The sequence below is a fragment of the Danio rerio genome, chromosome 6, assembly GCF_049306965.1.
Source record: "Danio rerio strain Tuebingen ecotype United States chromosome 6, GRCz12tu, whole genome shotgun sequence".
NCBI classification, from domain to species: domain Eukaryota; kingdom Metazoa; phylum Chordata; class Actinopteri; order Cypriniformes; family Danionidae; genus Danio; species Danio rerio.
The window spans coordinates 29,854,583-29,878,911 of record NC_133181.1 but is presented as its reverse complement, the minus strand read 5'-3'; the positions used below and the strand labels follow the sequence as shown (position 1 = coordinate 29,878,911).

At 37.4% G+C, this 24,329-nt stretch overlaps 1 protein-coding gene across 5 annotated transcripts in view; it reads right to left on the bottom strand.

The window, feature by feature from the left end:
• The window catches only part of crocc2 (ciliary rootlet coiled-coil, rootletin family member 2), an 86,106-nt gene that overhangs the window by 57,630 nt on the left and 4,147 nt on the right, over positions 1-24,329 (bottom strand). The gene's annotated exons all lie outside the window — the stretch shown is intronic.

The following is a 24,329-nucleotide window of genomic DNA, read 5'->3' as shown; positions in this document are numbered from 1 at the left end:
GGTGTCTCTTTACCCACATATACAATGTGACAGGCTGAAGAAGTATAGCCATCACATTTCTATAGTGCCAAAACAGCATAGAATACTATCATTCAAAGTGTTTTACAAAAAACTTAAATACATTAATCAGTGGCCAATAACAAATATAATCTTTTTGAGTCCATCATTTGTGCTGTGCAGTGGGGTATGTGAATTGCAGAAAAAATGGGGAATATTGTGAATAATAGAGGTTTTTAATCTTGACATATAAACATTATATTGCCCTAACTCTCATGTCCCAGGCAAGTTCTTTACTATCCTCCAAAGACAAGCTTTTATCACTCCCCAAAGTCAAATTACCTTCCAATTAATGCGATACCTCTTCAAAAGCTCATTATGATCAAATGTATCGCCAATGTTTTTGTTTCAAGACAGATTGCTGGCAACAGCCCTGCTGGATAGTTTGTAATTTTATTTTAGTGACTTACCTCTTTACTGCTCCTAATGTTTTACAGATGTAAAACTAACTGACATGTACATTATTTTTAATATTTTCTCCTAAATCGGAGAGTTCAGAGCTACTTTTAGCATTAAGATTCTTTGTGAAAATGTTAAAGTTGTGTAATGGCTCTTTAATAACCGCATCTGTCAATCAGGCAGGAGCACATTTGCTGTATAGTCACAGTTTTCTGTACTGCATCTATGGTATCAGTGGTTTGGGATTTTTCTTTATTTATCTTTTAAAGGAAGATTAAAGGTAGGTATTTGAAAAGAAAACATACACAGGGCTCGAAATTGCGACCATTTTGGTCGCATATGCGCCCAAAAATTTATCTATGCGACCTCATAATATATATGGGAGCATTATTGCAAATGCAGATAATGGCTGTAGTGCGACCTGTTTTTATTTTTTCTAAAAACGTGCTGAATCGCTCTTCCCTGCCGCTATATTGGTTTATATAAGCCGTCAATCACTCAAGGTATTCCGCTGTCAGATGACAGGGAAGGAACTTTTATGACCAGGGGAAATGCAAACGGCTGAAGACTGAAAACTTAAAGCACACAGGTTTGCAAACCCCACCTAAAGTTGAGGCGCAGATAAGAGCGATCATGACATGTGGTGAATATTGATCTGCCAGCTGAGATCAATCGAGTACGTGCTTTTCGGAGAAAGCGCCCGAATCTCGATGCGTTTCATTCACTGCGTGTTTAGCGCAAATGTCCGCTAAAAGTCAAATCTAATACTGTACATATCATCGCCAAAGAAGCTCTCCTTTACTAAGTTTACACTGAAACTGCGGCTCATAACAAACAGCGGTATTGCGCCGGTGGTCATCGCAAGAATCCTGTTCATAAATTGGGTCGGCTGACTCGCCTGCTTTTCCACTAACACAGAAAAATGAAAATCAGCTCACACCGAACATTTAAATTGACACAAACTGAAACCAAAACTTTTAAAGAGTGATAGAAGTGAGACTTTACTTTACTTTCTTTTGTCTATTCTTTCTTGAGGTGTATATTATTTATTTATTTTTATTTAGTTACTGATGACTGTTTTGCAGCTTTCAGCCTTGAATTTGATTATTTATTATAATCTTTTGTTTGTTTTGTAGCAGAAATATTATTTATTAAACTGACATGCATATATAAACAGCATTACAAAATAAATATTTCTTACTGCAATGCTTCATTTTTGTTTGATGCAAACTATACATTTATTTTTCATAAAGTAACAGACTTTTTATAGCAGATAACTTGCATTCAATTCAATTACCTATTAATCAAGACTTTTCAATACTCTCAGCCAAAGGATAACAGAGAATTATCTCCACCAATATGAATGATTAGCCCATACAATTGACACTAGAGCCGCTAGAACCATATCTTGCAATGGACAAGAAAAGAGCAGAGCGGGACTGTTTTCTCTGTCTAGCTCTCTCCCCTTTTTTATGCTTTCTTTCCTTGTTTGGTATCCAGATTTCCTCTTGAGTCTTGCCATCTACTTGAATGATTGTCAGGTTCAGAACCAGTCCTTTTCTGGTCTCTATTAAGTTTGGTGACTTTTCTAACTCTTGTTTGCCACTGATCTAGGAGCCCAGGGTTAAGTTTATGGGTTGATCTGACCAGGGTCCTGTAAGAATAAACTGCACCAGATGCATGTCCCGGCCCACCTACGTATTACACATATGATTGTGCCATTGAGCTCCTCCCCAGCACTTCTTAACTTAAATAAAATTCACTTATTTTTCCCTTTCTGGTTCTGAGAAAGCCCAAATACAAGTACATTAACAAATCTCTCAAAGCCTCATCGAACCTTCTTCATCTCCTGCAAACACTGGAATCTGTCAAAAAGAAGAATGTTTTCCTTTATCCCTTAACAGATTATCAAGGCCTGATTGACATGAACAAAACCAACAGGTACCAATTGCCTCTTATGTCACCTACATACCAAGCTTGACCTCTTATTCACATACATGAGGGGGTTAGTGTAAAAAATTCAACACCGCTTTTAACACAGCTAAGGGACACCTTTGGTAAGGGGTTATACCATTTAGTCTGACTAAAGCCCCAGCTGTCTTCCAGTCACTGGTTACCAATGTGTTGAGAGATATGGTTATTTGCTTTGCCTTTATGTTTTATTTATTATATTTTTTAATTCCAATAGATATATTTATAAATTCTCCATCTCCACCGGTACACACTCAGAATGTTTTGGGTGCTACAACAGCTACCGGAGAACCAGCTTTTTTTAAAGATGGAGAATAGTTTCATTGATGCCTAGTTATGCTCTTCAGGATCTTAATATCTGTGGTAGACATAAAGGCAGACAACAGTAAGGTAAGACCATTGTCAAAAGGCTAACTCCCTAATCTTGTAAGACTCTGCAGTGGTTCCTAAAGTTAACCAACTTGTATTACAATTTTCTCTGGAACTTGGTCAGATTTCTTCACTCTTGATACCACTCCCATATTCCAAGCTACCATTCAAAAGAAATTATGATGCAAAGGAGGCTTTTGCTAAATTAAATTACCACTTTATTTATTCTCCTGTTTTGTTTATTCCTGATCCTCAACATCAATTCATTGTTGAGGTGGGTGCCTCTGATGTCAGAGTAGGCACTTTACTATCTTAGCAGTCATGTATGGATTGGAAGGTGCATCTTTGTGCTTTCATTTTCCACCTTTATTTGCTTTCCTGGGGATTCCTTTCCTGGGGCATGATGGATAGAGGAGGCCTTGCTGAAAAGCCCAGTGTCAAGAGGGGCTCCAGCAGCTAGCCGGTTTGCTCTAATTAAACTGTACTTGGAAGTTATCCAGTGGGGTCACTCACCCAGAGTTGGCCTGTCGTTTAGGAGTTCAGAGGTCATTGACTACCATCTGTCAGTAATTCTAGTGGATGTCCATGGCCAAGGTTGCCAGAACAAGATTGCCAATGCACCACACACTAGTGTACACCCTACGCCCATAAATTCCTGCCTCAGTTCACACCCAATCTTTGATTGTGCTTCTCTTAATTCAAGGGCGACACCATCATTCTCACGGTGGTGGGCTGTTTCTCCAAGGCAGCCCATTTTCCTCCTTCCCAAGATTTCAACAGGCTTACCAAATAAACTATTTACTGCTGAATCCTTCATTTGTGTTTGTGTTGTCTCCCTGACACAAACACTGCCTCAGGATGCTGACACCAAGACACAAGAGACAGAGATTGTGACAGTCTTCAGGGGCCAACTAATCACTGCAAAAAGAAACAGACTGCCAATAACTTTTTAGTAGAACGTGTTCTTTCACAGCAGAAGAATGCAGTGTACATCATATGCACTGTCTTCTTGTGATTATTTTGAGATTGTACTATACTGCTGTGCTTTTTCCCTGAAAATGACAAACAGAAGTTTAAAACAACACAAGGGTGAGTTCAAATCATTTTAATCAAAGACACAACATTTCCCCTACTCTATCGACTGACCAAAAAGTGTATATGTACCTCTTACTATCCTCAGCAGAATACACATTCAGAACAGCCTCTGAGAGACACTAATGCAAGAGGGGCCCCATTGCAAATGCTTGTCTTTCATTTAAGGTCATCTACTGACATTTTACAATAATGATCAACATGCAACATATTGCAAAATACCGGATCCACGGTTTATATTGCCATATGGCTTCCACTGTTTTATAATGTATCTATTCCCTGGATTCAGTGTCTTTATGGGGAGAGAGAGAGAGGCCCCACGCTGCCCTCTCTCTACAATATGTTTTGAGTTAACATTTTTTATATTACTTAATATTTATGATTTGTGCCACTCCTTGTATTGTCTTGTTTGATAAATATTTCACAATACATCAAGGAACGGCAGCACTTTGATTCATCTGCCAACAAGAGAACATTTTCAAGGCCACTGAAAGCTCTTTGCACAAGGGCCAAGAATATTCAGCTCCTCTCTCCATGTGGTCATAAGAGTGGATTGATCCTCTAATATGAGAGAAAACATATTTAGAATCATGTTCATTTTCCGTCAAGCTTCCTGGAGTTCCAGCTTCGCACAGAATATTTTCTAAAACGCACAATGTCAGATAATCTTAATGAATATCGAACATTTGCATTTTCCAAATTGGAGTAGGAGGTTTATTAGGATCATTTCTATGAATAAGTGCAACAATTCCTAATTTCTACCCAAAGTTTTATTTATTTTTAGTGTCACAACTTTCACTCTGGAAGTTCTCATATTTAGAGTAAATACAGAAAACATTTAAAGAAAATTATTTTTTGAAGTCTGATGGCTAATATCATCTGTGGAACATGAAATACTTCTGTGTACAAACTACTAAATAGTGTATATACTACATCCTTCCCTTCCATGCCAAGTCAAAAAAATACTGCATGGTTGTTACTGAATTTGCTTGAAACATACACTACCTGACAAAAGTCTTGTCGTCAATCCCAGTTGTAAGAGCAACAAATAATACCATGACTTCTAGTTCATTATTTGGAAAAATGACAGAAGGTAGATTTTTTTTCCCAGATTAATCATCTGTTGAAATACTGCAGAAGGCCTATTGGAACCCGCATGGATCCAAGATTCTTACAGAAATCAGTCAAGTTTGGTGAAGGAAAAGTCATGGCTTGAAGTTACATTCAGTATTGGGCTGCGAGAGAGATCTGCAGAGTGGATGGCAACATCAACAGCCTGAGGTATCAAGACATCTGTGCTGCCCATTACATTACAAACCACAGGAGAGGGCAAATTTTACAGCAGGATAGCGCTCCTTCTCATATTTCCGCTTCCATATCAAAGTTCCTAAAAATCAAAGGTCAAGGTGCTCCAGGACTGGCCAGCTCAGTCACCAGACATGAACATTATTGAGCATGTCTGGGGTAAGATGGAGGAGGCATTGAAGATGAATCAAAAGAATCTTGATAAACTCTGGGAGTCCTGCAAGAATGCTTTCTTTGCCATTCCAGATGACTTTAAATATTAAGTTATTTGAGTCATTGCAGAGATGTCTGGATGCAGTCCACCAAGCTCAAGGGAGTCAAACACAATATGAATTATTTTTCCACTACAGCATGACTTTATATTCTTTACTGTTCATTATTTCTGTTAAGTGACAAGACTTTTGTCTAAGCAAAGTAAGACCTTACTGTTGTAATAAAATTATTAAAAAATAAGGCATGACCATATTTTATTTAGGCAAAAAAGACGTAATCTAGAGGCCTTTGCCTTTCATATAAGCCACTTCTGATACCAAATGATCAACTAAAAGTCAAGTTATTAATGTTTTTCCTAAAACTCTAAAGTATAGATGTACAAGTATGTAGGATGACTGAAATTCTCATGTTTTAATTCTCACATGATATTATAATTGTTGAATCTTTTAAACTCCATCGACAAATCCTCTCTGTTAGCCTAATATGGGATGGTAAATTGTTCATCAGAAGCACACTTCAGCAATCACATACTGCTTATAACATACTTTATAGTATTAAAATAGACATATATGGATTCAGTGTATGACTTTTTTTCTGTGGAAAATATAAATATTTTCTTTTGTCCTACAGATTTAGAATGGCAAGCACATTGATCAAAGACTGGTCATTGTAAATATGCATTCAGTGTTACCAGATTTCTCTAAAAAAACTTTTGTGCTTACAACATGAAAGACCATGCTCACCCTTTTTTACTCATTTATCTATCGCTCAAACAATCTTACCAGCAGTTATACCAGATTCAAATATGTTTTGTTTTTGTTGTACATTAACATGACAGTCCTAGACATTAAACTAACATGTGATGTCAAATAATATTGTTATAAAAGTAAATAAAAATATATAATTTAATTTATAAATGCATGCCTTTAATTTAAAATGTAAAATCACATTCAAATAAAACCTTTTGGTCGTACACTTCTTAATAAAGAAAAAACTAAAAAGCCAGAACATCTACCAGATGCGGTTGAATCACACCTACACATACAGTACATTATACACAAAAATACAAGATACACAAAGCATCCACATATATTTATATACCCACAAGCACATCAATAATCATTCGTCCACAAATTCCCAAGCACAAAAGCAGTGGAAAACAAAGTCTCTTGCTCACAGTATCTCCCATAAACAGAGGATAAACTGCGTCAGTCATATGCTGTGGCATAGAGGGGGTTACAGCTGTGAGCTTCTCACTGGCTTGGCCTAGACTCAGAGGCTTAATAAAGGGAATTAATGTAGTGAATAATCTGTCAGATTCCCAAACACAGCTGGAGCGGACGTACAGTTCCTCTACATATACACACACGCACACACCTCCTCCATACTTGCCCCGTGCTAAGTTCAGTTCTCATACACATGCAAAATTCATTAAATGCCAACCTAAACATTTATGCAAACTCAAACATACAAACACAACACGCCTGTCCCATGTGTCTCCTCGCTGTCCTCTTTCAACTAATATGCCCTTCTCGAGGTCCCTGCCGGAGTTCTCGCCCGCTGAGAGATATCCAGCTGATTGTGAAAGCTGTTTTTGCAGCGCCACTGTGAGTGATTACACAATGCTGGCCAAGAATCAGAGAACTGTGAAGCTCCCCAGCTCAGAGACCCCACTGCAGCCCCCAGGCACAAACCCGCCACTATCACCATGGAGCACTGTTTGACCACAGTCACAGCTGCTGTGGAGGAGACCTACTGGGAGGTAAAAAAAAAAAAAAAAAAAACGGGACACAGGCAGTATCCACACGCGAAATAAAAACACAAACACATGTTCACATGCACAATATTGTATCAATTGGCCTTGGAATTTACAACCACCTTCCACAGTGAGGGATGTAAACAAACAAGTGAACAACCATAAAACATATGTACTTTGTAATTTTAAAATTGAACTATAAACTAAAAGAACAAAATAAGCCACATGAATGAGATGCTAATAAAATAGTATTTAACACAGAGTCCTAACTAGGAATGATGTGTGTTCTGACTGGAAAGCAAAGCAGCTGCGTGACATGACACTTACAGAAGATAATAGATATTTAAAGGGTCACGAAATACTAATTTATGTTTTTCTGAGATTTTCAAAGCCATCCTAGAAAAAAATGATACCATCTGTTCAATTTGATTGTGGGAGAAAGCTTAATTTAAGCTTTTCTGTGCTATTACTATCTTACCGGATTGTGATGTGGTGAAATTACTGTGCTTATTCATTAAGTACATATGTTTTACAGGCAGTGTTGGGGGTAATGCGAGTTATACGTAATATTTACTTTTCTAAGTAACAACATTATAAGAAATAACATTTGTGTTATTTGTGTTACAAGCTACATTTTAGTTTAATTAATCAGCTTTAAACATAGATTACAATGAAAGTGTTCACAATGAATCACGCAGTCAATAGCCCCTTTCACATATACAGACCTTTCCGGAAAATTACCAGCAATTTTCCGGAAAGGTTGTATGTGTGAACAGGTCCTTTTTGAAAATACCGGTAAATTCGTTCTGGCTATTTTCCGGAAAGAGAAGTTGTAACATTACCGGTAATTTGCCGGAATGCTGCGCTGTGTGATTGCAGAAGGAAGATTGCCGGAAAGAGCGCGTGCACGTCTAGAACGTGCTGACGTGGACGTCTACTTTAGCCAATCAGAACAGTAAGATGCTTTTACGTCCGCATGGTTTATGAGAATAAAAGCCTTTGAATATTTTCCCAGATGCATTTAGCTGCTAGAAGTTAGTCAGATAACGTTTATATGTTTTCATTAATGCCAACTGTGTAAATAATCATCAATAAGATGCTTATGATAAGCCGTTGTTTGTTTACCTTCAAGCTTTGCGTGTGCCTGTGAAACAGCCTGTGAGCGCCAGCACACGCACATATTATGAACATCTCGACATGCGAAAGTGATCCTTCATATGTTTTCATCAAAGTTGTTCACAATACTGATCATCCACAGAGTTTGTAATGTAGTCAAATGTTTACAAATACAAGCACAGCCGTTAAAGGCTAATTTGTGGTGAAGGATGTCAGAATTTACCAGTATTTTGGAATGGATGTGTGAACAGTCTTTTCTGGAAAAACTCCATAACGTCCTCGCCTGTGTGAACAGCGCTTTTTTGAATATACCGGTAAAGTCGGTTTCACGTTCCCCAGATCTTATGATCTCTCGCGTGTGCACCTATATTTAAAATAACGAACTTCTTGAGCTGATGATAATAATGTGTGCATGATTATTGAAATGCTCTGACATCCAATACCTTGTGAAATGGACAAACACGAGAGTGAAGTGCGAAAAAACAAAGGAGAACCCGGGAAAAAACAAAGGAGCAAATGATTCTTTCAGCAACTTAAAAGATGAACAAAATGCCATGTTTAACTATTGTCATCACCTTCTGGACTATTATGAACTCGGGACTGACGGAATTACTTTCTACTAAAACGTTACATGTGCTGGTGAAGATTAAAGATACAGATGAAAGATTTGACTGTGGGCTATGTGTTGTGTGTTGTTTTTGAACCCAAATGAGGACTAAATGTATGCTGTGTGTAGTTTTTTTTGTAATTAGTAACATATCGGAGACTGTAAGGGTCTGTGTGTGTTCATATATGTTGCATTTATTTATTTATTTTATTTTATTGCAGACATTACAGTAGGCTATTTTCGGCATTGTTCATAGAAAGGTTAGTAATGAACATTTATACACAAGCATTTATATATGTAAGTTGAGGTGATCGCAAGTTCACAACTGTGAGGTGATGTGCTCTACCGGCAGGATAATCTATATTATTTTGCTGTTTTTTATATGCGCACGTTTAAGATTTGAGATTATAACATTGCCATGATAGTCAAAGAAATCAAAACATTATTTTCACCCCAACGCAATTTAATCGGGCACTGAAGGCTAATAACTTAATTCTTATATTTGCTTTTTGACTTCTCACCATGTATCTTTTCTACAGCATAGTATAGTGTAAGAGCATGTCTATTACCAGAAAAACTCAATTAAAATTATATTTTAATTGAACACATCACATACAGTAAGCTACGCCTACAGAACAGTCTGTTTAGCATTGTGAAAAGGCAAAGCTGAATATCTGTGGTTAAAGTGCCACCCAGCGGTCAAATGCTGCTGGCGCATCAAGTACCGCCGTCGCCGCGGTATGAATGGCGGCACAAGGAACACATTGAAGTAGTAACATCTGTATAACGCATTTGTTTTGTGAGAAGCGTTTCTCATACCATATGTGAACAACCCTGTGCACCTTTACTCTGACATTTCCTCAAGCGAGAATGACGTTGACTGAAACTTTCTGTCGTACACCACACCATTGGCAGTAGAAACACAAGTATAAAGGTGATCAGTACCAACCTGTACTGTACCACTCAGCGGAAACAGGCCATTAAATGTCACCAATCTACTTGATGTCATGTGTAAATTAAATGGCAAGCAAATGGTAAAATACTTTCAAGGAAGCTCGCTTTTCTGTTCCCACAGTCAGAGAAGCAAATAAGCAGTCAAACAGGGAAAAGAGAGAGAAATATGGAAAAAGATAAAGGACACTTAATTAAATGTAGTGAGGACTTTGGGATGATCCCTTCTTTGAGGAATGATTCTCTGGAGCGTCAATCATTTTTACGACTCATAGACAGCTGACAGATCCAGCTTCACTGGCTCAACTCCACTTACGACCACTGCTAGGCTTAGCAGCTTCACATAGGAGAAATAAACTGGAAAGATTGAGCCAAAAAGAGCACACCATTTTCACTCTAACAAAACAACCATATCAGTGGCAACGATGTTTGACAAGACCTTTAAAGTAAAAAGGAGTGGGGATTAGGTCAAAAACGCAGAGCCTGGAAGCTGCCATGCTCTTTGTCAAAAAGTCTCCAACTAGTCTGCGAGTCCGGATCAATTCAGAAAGGTTTTCTGACAAATAGCATCACGTTTTAGCTGCAACCCCCTCCTTTTTTCACTTGTTTGGTGATTTATCTCTCAGCTTAAAAGCTTGTGGCCTCGTGATTGTTGTTTTACTACAGTGCTTCATTTAGTTAACATTTCTGCTCTATCATACATCTAAATCTACATTTGGGTGACTCCTACAAAAACACACAGGGAGACTGTCTCACACAATCCTGGTCCAAAAACTGCCTTGGAGCTGTAAAATATATACCCACGCAATCCCCTGACATACACCCACACATACAAACGTACACACTCCCACACAAATACACACAGCCCCAGTGCCTGAGAAACTACAAGCTGGCGGTTGGCCAACATCAACAGAGAAAGGTCAAAGTTCACATCAACATTTTTTCATCCTCCTGAGACGATGCAGCTTTGCAAACTGGGTCAAGGTTTATCCCAGTTCAGGGGCAATTTTCAAGGGTCACAAGAGATTGCTGTGATTTTGCCAGAAGACAGAGGTGTGCTTTCAAGAGCAAAACCTTGCTCCCTGCCCAAATATTTCCATTCGCTCTCTTGTTTAGGAGGCCTCTCTCAAACTGTCCTGAGAGCCATGAGAAGGACTTTATAGGGCTTGCTGCTCCTTTTCAAGTAGTCCTAAGATGTGCCACACCAGATTTATTTCAAAATAGTGATATGGAGTTACTCCCCAGGAGTGAAAGTGGGAACACTCACAGATCAGAGCCACTATAGCCACTTCATCTCAATATCTTTAAGGTATTTGCCAGACTAAAGAACAAGAAACATCTCTAAGGACTACTAAAGTTAACCGAGCAAAACTCCCAATCAGTCCAAATAGATAAAAAAGCCATAAATTCTAATTTCATCACCCACTTTAGCACAAATGCTGAGTCAAATAAACTGAAGAAACCAAGTCAAACATTCATTCATTTTTCATTCAGTGGAATGAACCTCCAACTTATGCAGCATACTCTATGTTTTACGCAGCGTATGTCCTTCCAGCTGCAACCCATCACTGGGAAACACACACTTCTATTCACACACATACCTACAGACAATTAAGCTTACCCAATTAACCTATAGCGCATGTCTTTGGACTTGTGGGGGAAACCGGAGTGAATAAAAACTTTCCCACCTGAATATTAAAATGCAAGTTTGTGATTTATAGTCTAACAGCTCATTAAAGTCACAGTGTAGGAAAACCACGCATAGCCAAAAGCACTCCAGAAGTTTTGTTGTTGGTAAGCTTACCTAAAATCCACTTTAAGGTAAGTGTGAGATTCTTGTCTGCTATTTTACAAAGTATTTATATGATCAACCAGTGGTGTGAAAATAATATTACAATGTGTTTTTTTTTTGCTATTTCAAATGACCAATTTTCTGCTCAGAAACATTTTTATTATCTATGAGAACAAGTATGGAGTTTGCATGTTCTTCCCATGTTCGTGTGGGTTTCCTCCAAGTGCTCTATTAGCACCACCACCCCACCACCACCACCACCACCACCACCACCACCACCACCAATAAAGACATGCGCCAAAGGTGAATTTAATCAATTAAAATGATCCATAGTGTGTGAATGAAAGAGTGTATAAGTGTTTACCAGCATGGCTGGAAGGGCATCTGCTGTGTAAAGTGTATGCCAGTAGTTTGGCATAGTTTAGAATTACTCCGTTGTGGTAACCCCTGAAAAAATTGGGACTAAGCTGAAGTAAAATTTATGAAAAAAAGAATGAATGATTTTCTCAGAGATGGGTTGTGGCTGGAGGGGTCTGCTGCGATCTGCTGCGTAAAAACATGCTGGATAGGTTGACAGTTCATTCCGTTGTGGCAACCCCAGATTAATAAAGGGACTAAGCCGAAAAGAAAATGAAAGAATGCATTAATTAATAAAAGAATGATGAAAACAGTCAAAATAGTGATGTCCTTTTGTCCATCTTTATTGTCAGAGCAGCCATAAAGAGTAGGAGTGTAAACCTACACTGGTATCACGATTCGGTTATGATTATCATGCCATCAATTCGTTTCAGTTTGATATCTCAGTGCCTCACGATGCATTGACGATGGTTTTCATACACAATTAGATTTTCTTCACAACACAAGAAAAATATTTATTAAAATCAATAAATATATGAATATTTATATATTATTTGTAATACAATATGGCCCTTAGATACAAGCAGTAAGATATGTGAACTGCACCTTTATTTTGACCTGCTCAAAGAAAACCCTCTTTTTGAATGTTTTAGACAGAACTCCAACACATGCACAGAAGACAACATGAGCATTTATAGCAAATAAACTAATGTAAATATTATCCTGCTTGCTTTTTGAGCGCTGTCAAGCAAATTCATACATTACTATGATTGGTCATTGTCTTACCCGCTCAACAGAAAGGGCTGCAATTGGCTCTAAAAAACGAAAAGTGCTGTTCACCGATGAGTGACGCGGGAAGAACAGCCACGGTCACAGTCTATATACGCATAATACGCGTTTATCACAGTAAACGCAATAGACGCAGTGAAGAAAACTCACATCACAGGCACGCTAATGTCTGGATCCACAAGTATAGCTTTAACAGCCAAGAGGAGAGGAAAAGTTACCTCACGAACATGCCAACGGGTCAAATGTCCAAACTGAGAGAGAGACAGAGATGGAGTTTTACAGCATTTCTCTCAAGTAGTGAAATAGCTGCTTGTGCTGTACCTTCTTCAGTGTCAGTGACAGACTTTCCATCAAACTCGCAAGCAGTGAAGCAGTGTGCACAATTATCTGCTATTTAAGTAGTAGGAGTGTTTTATTTACTCGCCCTCGCCTACTTCGCCATAGTATTCTATAGCGCATAGGAAATAAATGACGTCAGTACGTAATAACCAATTATGATCTATTATCGAACCAATACTGAATTGTCCGCATCTCCATCACGGTGCTTTGAAGAAACAATTATTTTTGACAAGCCTAATAAAGAGATGTGGCGGTGCTTTAGCAACACTGCTTATAGTGGTAGTAAGAAGCTGTTTAACTGGAGATGTGGGACAGTGGAAAGAATATTCTGAGGAGGCCTTCAATTGAGGAAGCAGGGGTTGACTTACCCATCACCCAAGCAGAAATCACTGTAATCTGCAAGCCCCACAGTGGCAAAGCATTTGGACTGGATAATGGAGGTTAGGGACAGTGCCTCTGGACTGGGAAACTAGGGTGGTGGTCCCCATTTTTTAAATAAATGGGACCAGAGGGTGTGTTTCAAAGTAAAAGGGGAATCGCAATTCTCATACAAGGGTCCTGGAGAGGAGAATTCAGCAGATAGTAGAACCACAGATTTAGGCAGAACGATGCTGATTTTGTCTTGGCTATGGAACACCGGAGCAGCTCTTTAACCTCACTAGAGTTTGCTCATACTGTCCACATGTGCTTTATGAACTTCGAGAAGGCCTTTGACTGTGTCTCTCATGGCATTAAGTATAGGGTCCAACATTCTGTTATGGGCTATCTGGTCTTTGTATGAGCAGAGCAGGAGTTAAGTTTGCAATTCAGCAATGCATTGCAGTAAAGGATTTAGTTTATCATTTTCATGACATCGTAGGCAGTCAAAGGCAATTTTTTTTTGCATTTTTGTTTTACATGCTAGTTTTTGTGATGCCATATTTGTTTTCAGAAGATTTATTTCTGGAAGCTTGTTACTTTTACTGATTGTAATTTTATGTTTTTACTGTTTCTTTACTTTAATAGCACTAACTGAAGTCTGGTTTGTATTGTCAATGCAGTGTGTGTGTGTGTGTGTGTGTGTGTGTGTGTGTGTGTGTGTGTGTGTGTGTGTGTGTGTGTGTGTGTGTGTCAGAGACAGTATTGAAGATGACTTTGATGATGATTGACCCCTAAATGGACTCTGAGTTTTGAAATGTTTAGTTTTTTCTGCAGTTAAACCTGTTAACTGTGTATGTTGGACTCTAGTAGGGCTGCCTTTGTCATTAGTAATGTTCATTATTTTTATGGACAGAATTTCTAGGCGCAGTCTAGGTTGAGAGAGAGGGGTCAGGTTCAAGAACCATTGAATTTCATCTCTGTTATTTGCGCATGATGTTGTCCTGTTGGCTTGGTAAAGGAGTTCAAGTATCTTGAGGTTTATTTAATGAGTGAGAGAAGGATAGAACATGAGAATGAAAGATATAATGGTTCAGCAGCAATGCGGTCTGTGTACCAGTGTGTTGTGGTAAAGGAGTTGAACCAAAAGGCAAAACTCTTGATTTGCAGGTCAATCTACCTTTCAACTCTCACCTATGGTCATGAGCTTTGGGTCATGAATGAAAGGACAAAAGATCTTGGATACAAGCAGCCAAAATGAGCTTCCTTCACAAGGTGGCAGGACACACCCTTAGAGATAATGTGAGAAGCTCAGAGTAGAGCCACTACTCATCTACATTGAGAAAAGCCAGTTGACATTGGGTGGCCTGGGTGGCCCCAGGGTGGTGTCAACCAAATATAGAAACCCACTGCTAATATTTGCAATGCAACCAAATACAGCAACATGCTGCAAATAGCCCAGACCACAACCAAAATAGACACATTTCAACTTACATGTTTTATTGATGTTTCTGCAATGCATATTTGGTTGCGATGTGAAAACTGAATTTTGAGAGTGTTTTCCTATTTGAATGCGCTGACTTTCAATCAATGTAATCCATCCTTGATTAATAGCAGCCATATCACCCTGCAGCCCAAGACCGGTTACTCACTGAAGCTAAGCAGGGCTAAGCCTGGTCAGAACCTGGATGGGAGACCACATGGGAAAAACTAGATTGCTGTTGGAAGTGGTATTAGAGAGGCCAGCAGGGGGCGCTCAACCTGTGGTCTGTGTGAGTCCTAATGCCCCGGTAAAAGTGAAGGGGACACTATACTGTCAGTGGGTGCCATCTTTCGGATGAGACGTTAAATCGAGGTCATGACTCTCTGTGGTCATTAAAAATCCCATGGCACTTCTTGTAAAGAGTAGGGGTGTAAGCCCGGTGTCCTGGCCAAAGTCTATCAATCGGCTCTTGCGATCATGGCCTCCCAATCATCCCCATCCATCGAATTGGCCCTATCACTGTCTCCCCACTCCATCTATAGCTGGTGTGTGGTGAGCGCACAGGTGCCGTTGTCCTGTGGCTGCCGTCGCATCATCCAAGTAGATGCTGCACACTGGTGTGGAGAGACCCCCTTCATGATTGTGAAGCGCTTTTGGTGTATGGCCATACACAATAAATGTGCTATATAAATACACATCACATTACATTACAGCTGCCTTATCCAGCTGTTTCTGAAAGCAATATATTAATTACTTTTTCAATTAAGATGCCTAACTACATTAAAAACAAAAAAGTCCAAAAATTCATAAAACAGATATTGAAAGATCCTAACAAAGGATTGCCTACAAACAGAAAACACACAATAGCTATTTTTCCATCCAAAATTTGAATTAATTTTATGCGCAAAAGTGGAGGCGTTTCCATCCAATGAATCAAAGCCAATAAAATCATCACTTCCTGAATAACAGGCGCCAAATATCAACAGTAAAAAATGGAATTTTCTCCGGTAGGAGAAGCTGCATGAATCTTTTCTTCATTAAATAAATGACCTCAGAATGCAACCCTGCCACACAGTGAACGCACAGTGGTGTTTGAAGGCGTGAGACACGGAGTACAGACTCTCTTGATTCTGCGAGTAATTTATAATATAATAACACTAAATACTACAATAATACTGAAATGGTTAAGGCATTTTAGAATGACCAAAACAACATTTCAGATGTTTTACAATGTGCTCAGCCCGATGGTTTGTCCATTCGCGTATTTTATCATCACATGAACTCTTATAACAAAATCACATGACTTTTTTAAAGCGCATACTGGAATTTGTTTGGTAAAAGTGTTTCCTTCCCAGTTTATGCACATATTTTCTCATCGAATAAAAAGTTTATCCTACTCTGTTATGCGCATAGTTTTTTATGCACATTTTTAAAATGTATGCACATCTTGGCGTTTCCATCAACCATTTTTTTTATGCGCATATTCAAAATCCACATAAAAAAAGGTGGATGGAAATGTGGCCACTGACTGATGCTGTAATTTGGAAAGACAGGTTAAATTGATCACACTTCTCAAGAATATGTATGATCTCTCATCAAAAGTGACATAAAATAAATATAGATAGGAAAAAAGTAGCCATCTAGAAATCATAAACTTAAGCTAGTATATTGGCACAGTGTAAAGTTTTTATGTTATGTTACCATACCATCTTGAAGTTAATATTTATATGCATGGTGTCATTTGACTTCATGTCAGCACATTCGCACTGGAGTCTACTCAACTGGCGACAGAAAGGAAAAAAAGACATGTATTCACACTTATAGTGCATGTGACTCAGGTCTTTATTCTCTAAAATATAAAAGTGTGGATTTAAAAAAAAAGGCTATTTATACCAGCCAGACTAAGTAAATTTATAGCTTATATCTTAAATAGGCTCCACTGGCAATGTGCACAGTTGGCATTCATTAAACCTGGCCAAGAAAAAGAGGGCACTGTTATCACAAACGACAGCTTTGTGTTCTATGAAAAATGAGCTTTTTCTTGCACAGTCCCATGAGAGAAAGTCAATGAGCTTTTTATTTTTCCCCAAACATCAAGCTGGTCGGGAGACAAGCTGATGCTGTAAACCTACAATAAATAAAGAAAAGTTATTTTCGACAAACTTATTTATGCTTTTTAAAGGGCACATATGATGAAAATTCACTTTTGTAAGCTGTTTGGACAGAACTGTGTGAAGGTATAGAGTGTCCACTGTCATATTAGTGTAATAGAAACACAACAAGTTTTTTTTTTTAAACTTTACTGACGTTAAAATAGGATCTAAATCCCTCTGATTTTGAGGCCCACCGCAACGTGATGTATGAGTGCAATTTTCCCCGCCCACCAAATTGATTGACAGGTGTTCATGTCTCCAAAATAACATGTATACACATGTCCACAAAACATTTTTGCAAAGAATATAGGATTAAAACATGTTACAAGTCTCTGTAATCAGCTGCACCTCAATAATTAATTGTATAGGTTTAAAACATCTTCATAACAGTGCATGTTTGTAATAAAGAGAGTAAAATCGCTATGTAATTCTCAATTACTATATAGACCTTTTTCTTGGCTGCGCGGAGGGTGCCATAGCGACCACCCTCTTCTGCCAGAATGTTTAAAACTTCCATTTACAGCATTTACAACTGGTAAATTGCGCTTCGAAAAAAAATGGGTTTCAATAGCGTTTTGAGTGGTTTACGAAGTGATTTTGTGACACAACTTTGAAAGGTGTGTGTTAAAGCCATTATAATCTGTCAGATGTGGTTCAAGAGCGAGAGAAAAACATTCAGTTCAAGTGTCAAGTGTTTCCCGGCCTGTCAGCTGTTAGCTCAGCGGCTCTTCAATACGTACACACACACATGCAATACCTCACTGCATCATACAGCAAACCAGATTACTGGCATGAAACAGGTATGTAAGCCATGCAACATACCTAATTGATTATTGATAATCTGCTGGCTGATTTGCTGTTCATTCTAATCGCGAGCCATTTATGTTTCATTTAGTGTGTAGTATTTACCCTGGTTTCAAAATATCACTTTGTCACAGTTATTAAATCAGTGTGTTAGTGGGACAGTACAGGCTACATGTGTTTGTCAAACATTTTGGTGAATTACAATTGTTTGGGTTGGTTATATATTTGAAAGAAAGAAAAAATGTTAACTTTAGCGATGACAAGGCTTCATTTAAACTGCAGTTCTTACAACGGGGAGAAAATGTCTCACAGCAGTTTTCCATCCTTCTAGATGGCATTTTTTTTTTAAATGATCAGTCCAGGAGGTGGTGATGTTCCACAACAGTATTAGTTCAAAGATGATAAAAGCAGGTAAAATAGACTAAAACTATCGTTTCAAAGCTGTCAAAATCTGTTTATTTGCTTCAGCTGCTGGATGGAAGTTCTTATCATTCTCCTTGCGCTTCCACGCAAAGCATAATGGGTAATTTTGTGTTTAAGGAAAAGGTCTATAATCACTACGGCTGCATTTGTTTTTGACTCATTTCAGGAAGGCTTGAATAAACTAACACAAATACATCAAATAAACTTAATTCAGCTTCAGCCGTGTCTGTCTCCATCACTGACTGCTGTTCATCTCATGTAATACAGGAGAAGCACACATATACATCGGAGCAGTGGGCGGAGAAAAGCAGCTCATTTGCATTTAAAGCCACAGGCTACAAAAACAGGACTGAACTCAGACAGCAAAACGGGCAGAATCTGGAGGCTGTAATAAATGATCTGATGTGTATTTGAGCTAAAACTTTAGAGACACATTCTGGAGACACCAAAGTCTTATCTTACATCTTGTAAACAAGGTAAATTAGATGCCCTTTAAAATTCTTGATAATTTTTTTTTTTCACCATTTTGTCAAAGCTCAACAAGGAGAGGGACTTGTTAACAGAACTGTCGAGTATTTTTTTTTTTTTTGCTGTAAAATTACTTAACATAAATATAGAAAAGTGTAAGGGGCTGAGTTATAATAACATTTATCACACCTATTTACAATATGCTTATTTATAGAAAATGTCTTCTGAAAAAAAGTGGCTCCACAAATACATTAAAAAACAAAACGTCATTTTATACATACAATACTTACAAACCTATACAGCAAAACATTATTGAATTGACAAATATATTTGTAGGAATACACACACAAAAAAAAAAAAACAGTTGAAAACTGTACATTACACTGTGTAAATAAAGTATCTTTAGAAGGAAATTTTCTGCTACCCGTTTATTTGAGCATAAAGTATGTCTTTTACTCATTCTTTCGATTTCTGTTTAATATTTTTCTTTTTAGTTTTTTTTTTTTTTTTTGCTGATTTTCCAATCAATCTTTTGGTGAAGTAAACGTTTTGAAGGTCTCACATGCCATTGAAATGACACTTAATGAAATGTTCCTTCATTTAGATAACAAAAATAAGATGAAAAAAAACACAAACATAATTATAAGTTTATTTCTTATTTGGAAATGCTGCTGCTTTGATCAGATGTAATGAAATGTAGATGTAGAATAAGCTACAAATCTGGCTCAGCTTACATCAGTCCTTCATAAACCAGTGGTTCTTCATGAACAGGTTGTTCATTCCATTTTTCAGTACTAAAGTCCAGCTTCAAGCAGAAACAAAATACATTTCGTTCCATGTGACATAGCTGATTTTCACATGGCCCTTTACCACCGTTTGTTTATCGAAAACTCCAAACGGGTTTTCCCTCTCGGAAAGAGCGCTGCGGCTCTGATGTTTGCTGTGCACATATTCCATTTCAAAGCCATGTGGCTCCTTCTTTCTCTGTCAAAGAGCCTCTGTAACTCCCTCTCTTGATCTCTTCGGTATACACACACATCTGTCTATCCACCAACATGTTCAGAAAAAAAAATGAAGGAAAATAGTGCAGGGTCCAAAGGTACTCCATCAACCTCTCACTTTATTAGTGATGGTCCCTCCTCTGTTTTCAATCCCTTAAAAACTGCTGGACGGAGGGAAACACTCACTTAAAATCTTTTCCTGGACCGAGACTGCATTAGTTCAGAGTGCATGAAACCTCTGCCACCAGGTTACTGATCGACAATCCCTCAGTGTCCATTATACAAAGCCTAGGGAGAGTTTGAAGGCAATAATCCACATTACATTGCCATGTTTTGACTTTCAAGCAAGGAGGCAAATGTGCACATCTCAGAAGCTTTGCATCAATCATATGCTCCATACACCAGATGGAGGCTTATGTTTTTTATTACGCGCAGTGTGTTAGAGATATTAACCATACTGCCAGAGGACAAGATCATATTCCCATCAATATCTGGTTGTTTTGGGTTCGATTTCTGATGCACCTTTGGGAATGCGTTTGGGTGGGTTAACAAGATTGATAGACAAGGGAGGACTGGGAAAAGAGAGAAACCGTGGATAATGTATGTTATGAGATCATAGAATACAGTGTTATCCAACTTATTTTTCAACATGCAAGTGAGCTATTTTCATGAATGTAGGGGATTTCTGATTTATTGGCCACCATCTACCTTTTCCTTTCCGCCTTGACACTTAATGGAGTAACCTCCATTAAACTGTAAATGATCAGCGACGTACAGGTTGGACTATGAATGCATTGATTCACAATTCCATGCAAAATGTCAACCTTGCCATGTAAAAAGTTTTCTCCAAAATAGCAAATAAAATAGTTTTTGTGTAAGCAAGTATTTTAAAATACTTTAAAAAATATTCAAAATGTCTCTGTCAGTGTTTTCGAAGAGTTATATTTGATTTACCAAAGTCATACAAGTGCCAATTTCACATCTGTCACATCCATAACACAAAGGTTCCCCATCCATAACAAGCCTTTTCCTCATAAATGCAAAAACGTAATTTAAAATCAGGTCAATCGTTTTAGGTCTATAGAGAGTCCACTCTTATTCTTTTGATTAGAATTCTTTCTTTGGCTTGTGCATTTTAATTCATATAATTTCTACAAAGTATGTTGTAGACTGTAAACTCACAGACTTTTTTTGGTCACGTCCATAACGCATGTTTAGTTTTCTCATTTAAAAATAAAAATGTTTGCAGACTGATATTTTTCTGATCCTTTAACTCTGTGGTTAGTTGTTTCAGAAAATATAAACAGATGTTGCAATATAATGTTAACATATACTTTCTATATGAATTTATGTTTTGATTTTTTACTCCAAATATCATATCCATAACACTGGAATTGCTCTGATAATAAAAAATAAAAGCTGGACTCAAAAAGATGGTGTTGTTCCCCTCACCTCTCAGCCATTAAAAAGAAATGTTTTTTTTTTTCTAGTAAAATAAAAATATTTAAAGCAGTACTGAAGATGTGTGGGTTATTACACTTATAAGAGAAATTTTGTCTATATTATGTAACATACATTTATGTTGTATTAATCAAACATTTTTCTGTTGTTTACTGAAACATGAATAGGTATTTCCATTTGTTTTCCTCCATTTGACATAAACTCTGCACTTCCCAGCATTAGAAGTATAACAATAAACACCAGAAGTGTTTCATTTGCTCTTCAAATTATGTAAATTTAAAAATGGATGAGTTTTTTAAGCAATTAAACCAAAAAAAAAAACAATTCACAAATGTGCAGGGGAAATATATATACTGTATATATATACAGTTGAAGTCAGAATTATTAGCCCCCCTGAATTATTAGCGCCCCTGTTTATTTTTTTCCCCAATTTCTGTTCTGGGAAGATTGTCTCAGCACATTTTTAAGCATAATAGTTTATAGGTATTTTTCAAGACACTTCTATACAGCTTAAAGTAACATTAAAAGGCTTAAGTAGGTTAATAAGGTGAATTAGGCAGGTTAGAGTAATTAGTCAAGTTATTGTATAACAATGGTTTGTTCTGTAGATTATCGAAAAAAAAAATTAGCTCATAGGGACTAATAATTTTGTCCCAAAAATGTTTTTAAAAAAATGAATAACTGCTTTTATTCTAGCCGAAATAAAACAAATAAGACTTTCTCCAGAAGAAAAAAATATTATTAGACATACTGTGAAAATTTCATTGCTCTTTTAAAAATCATTTGGGAAATATTTAAAAAAGAACATAAAAATCAAAAGGGGGCTAATAATTCTGACTTCAAATATATATATATATATATATATATATATATATATATATATATATATATATACACACAACAGTTCTGTCTTGTTCTCGAATCTGACTGGCTGACAACGTTCAATATTCTGCAATAGCAGCACTGGTACAGCCTCCGCACCCTTCTGTATTACTTTGCCCACATAGAGTGACAGCAATAAACTGTCAATAAACGCACTACAGTATGATAATTATTTCATCTGTTGGACAACATGATGTATTTTTTAGGTGAGAATGTAGTTGTTTATGTAGTTAGAATGTGTTGTTGCTGGATGAAAGCCAGTGTACTGTTATAAATAAACTGCATAATTGCAGAGCAAAGACAGTTGACGATTCACCACAAGATGGCAACAGTGACCGCATAATAAGTCCTTAGAGGAGAAAAACTCAAATTTCAAACTAGAAGAGAAAAACCAGTAATTTTTCAAACTACAGCTGATCAAATCATTATAAAACAGATAAGTGACACTAAGCCCATCTCTCTCTTTTGTATGTTGTAGTGCTGTATTTATACCATAGTATCTGATAACGTTTGCTTTGGCTTTTTCGCTGTTCATTACAGTGATTTCCCAATTGCAACAGAGAAAACCTGGAAATTTTTGTAGATTGATAGCATTTCCGTTCAGCTTTATAATCTTAAAATGTCAGCAAAAATCATTCAAATACTAGCTTCAATGTAATGTTTGTAAAGTAGCAATGGTTTCTGCTGTTCTGATGTCCGCTGCAGGTATGGATGAATAGCGGAAGAAAGTAGTTCCTCATATAAATGTATTTTTAAACCCTCTGTGTTTGATTTTCTTTTTTACATACACAATTATGCCTGTGTATATAAGCTGTTGTAAATGTGTTATTCAGGCATTAGTGGCAAGGAAATCCCTTGATACTTTGAACATGTATGTATAAGCCATATCACACTCGAGTCGTAGCAGTTTATCATCACTGGTGGGACACATGTGGCCTCGTGTCAATGCACGTCTCCCACCAGTGCTGATATACAGCCATATCGCACTGCTATAAGTGTGATATGGCTTATACATATATCTCCAAAGTATCAAGAGATTCCTTGCCATTAATGCCTGGATAACACATCTTCTTCTCTGAATAAACGGATGGCTTTGAAATGCATACACCTACTCTCACCTATTTTTTGAATGACTTATAGCAAAAAAAATAAATAAATAAATAAATTTGGTTCACATTTATTCCGCTGTGGTGACCCCATATTAATAAAAGGACTAAGCCAAAAAGAATATGAATAAATAAATGAAAATTGGTTAATGGAAATGGTATACAACTGCAATTGTTTTTCATTAGCATTGAGAAACCACAACAAAGGTTTTGTCCAAATCTGTGATGTCTGGCTATTGTTGATAAGAATGAAAGGAAAAGTTGAAAAGTTAAAACAGGGGAGAGGGGCATTGCGTTAAAGCATTGAAACATTGTGTAAAAACTGATTTAAAATCAGAAAATAATTCAGAATAAACTATACTACAGTGATACACAAATGCAACATGTAATTCCATGTTGGATAAAATAGAGCTGAATATAAAATATTGTGTTCAGAATGCAAATAACTTGAGAAGTAGTGCAGTAAACGCCAAAACTAATTGCATTACGAACCAGTGTTAATAACATAAATCAAAGCTAACTAAAATAAAAATAAAAAACTATGTACAGCTAAAATAACCAGAAATGGCTGCATACTTGTCGATACATTAGGGCAATGTTTCTCAATCCTGGTCCTCACCCCCCACCAATCATATTTTGCATGTTTTTCTAATTTATCACACATGATTCTGATAAGCAACTTGTTAGAAGAGCTCTATCCATGACCTGTGTTTTGACTGACACGTTCCTACAGTTTGCATTGCTTCCTAGTCAATTCTCCTTCAGTGTCATCTATCGTAGCACAAGAAACCTTCATTTCACATTCATACACAAATGCACCTCACTAGAGAAGTGTGAAGTGGGACACAATATACCTCCTTAAATCAAAATAATTTAAATTCACATATTACACACTGAAATGTCTTTTGAATGAAACAGCAGGTGGCACGGTGGCTCAGTGGTTAGCACAGTTGCCTCACAGGAATAAGGTCATTGGTTCGAGTCCCGGCTGGGCCAGTTGGCATTTCTGATTGGAGTTTGCATACTCTCCCTGTGTTGGCATAGGTGTCCTCTGGGTGCTCCGGTCTCCCCAACAATC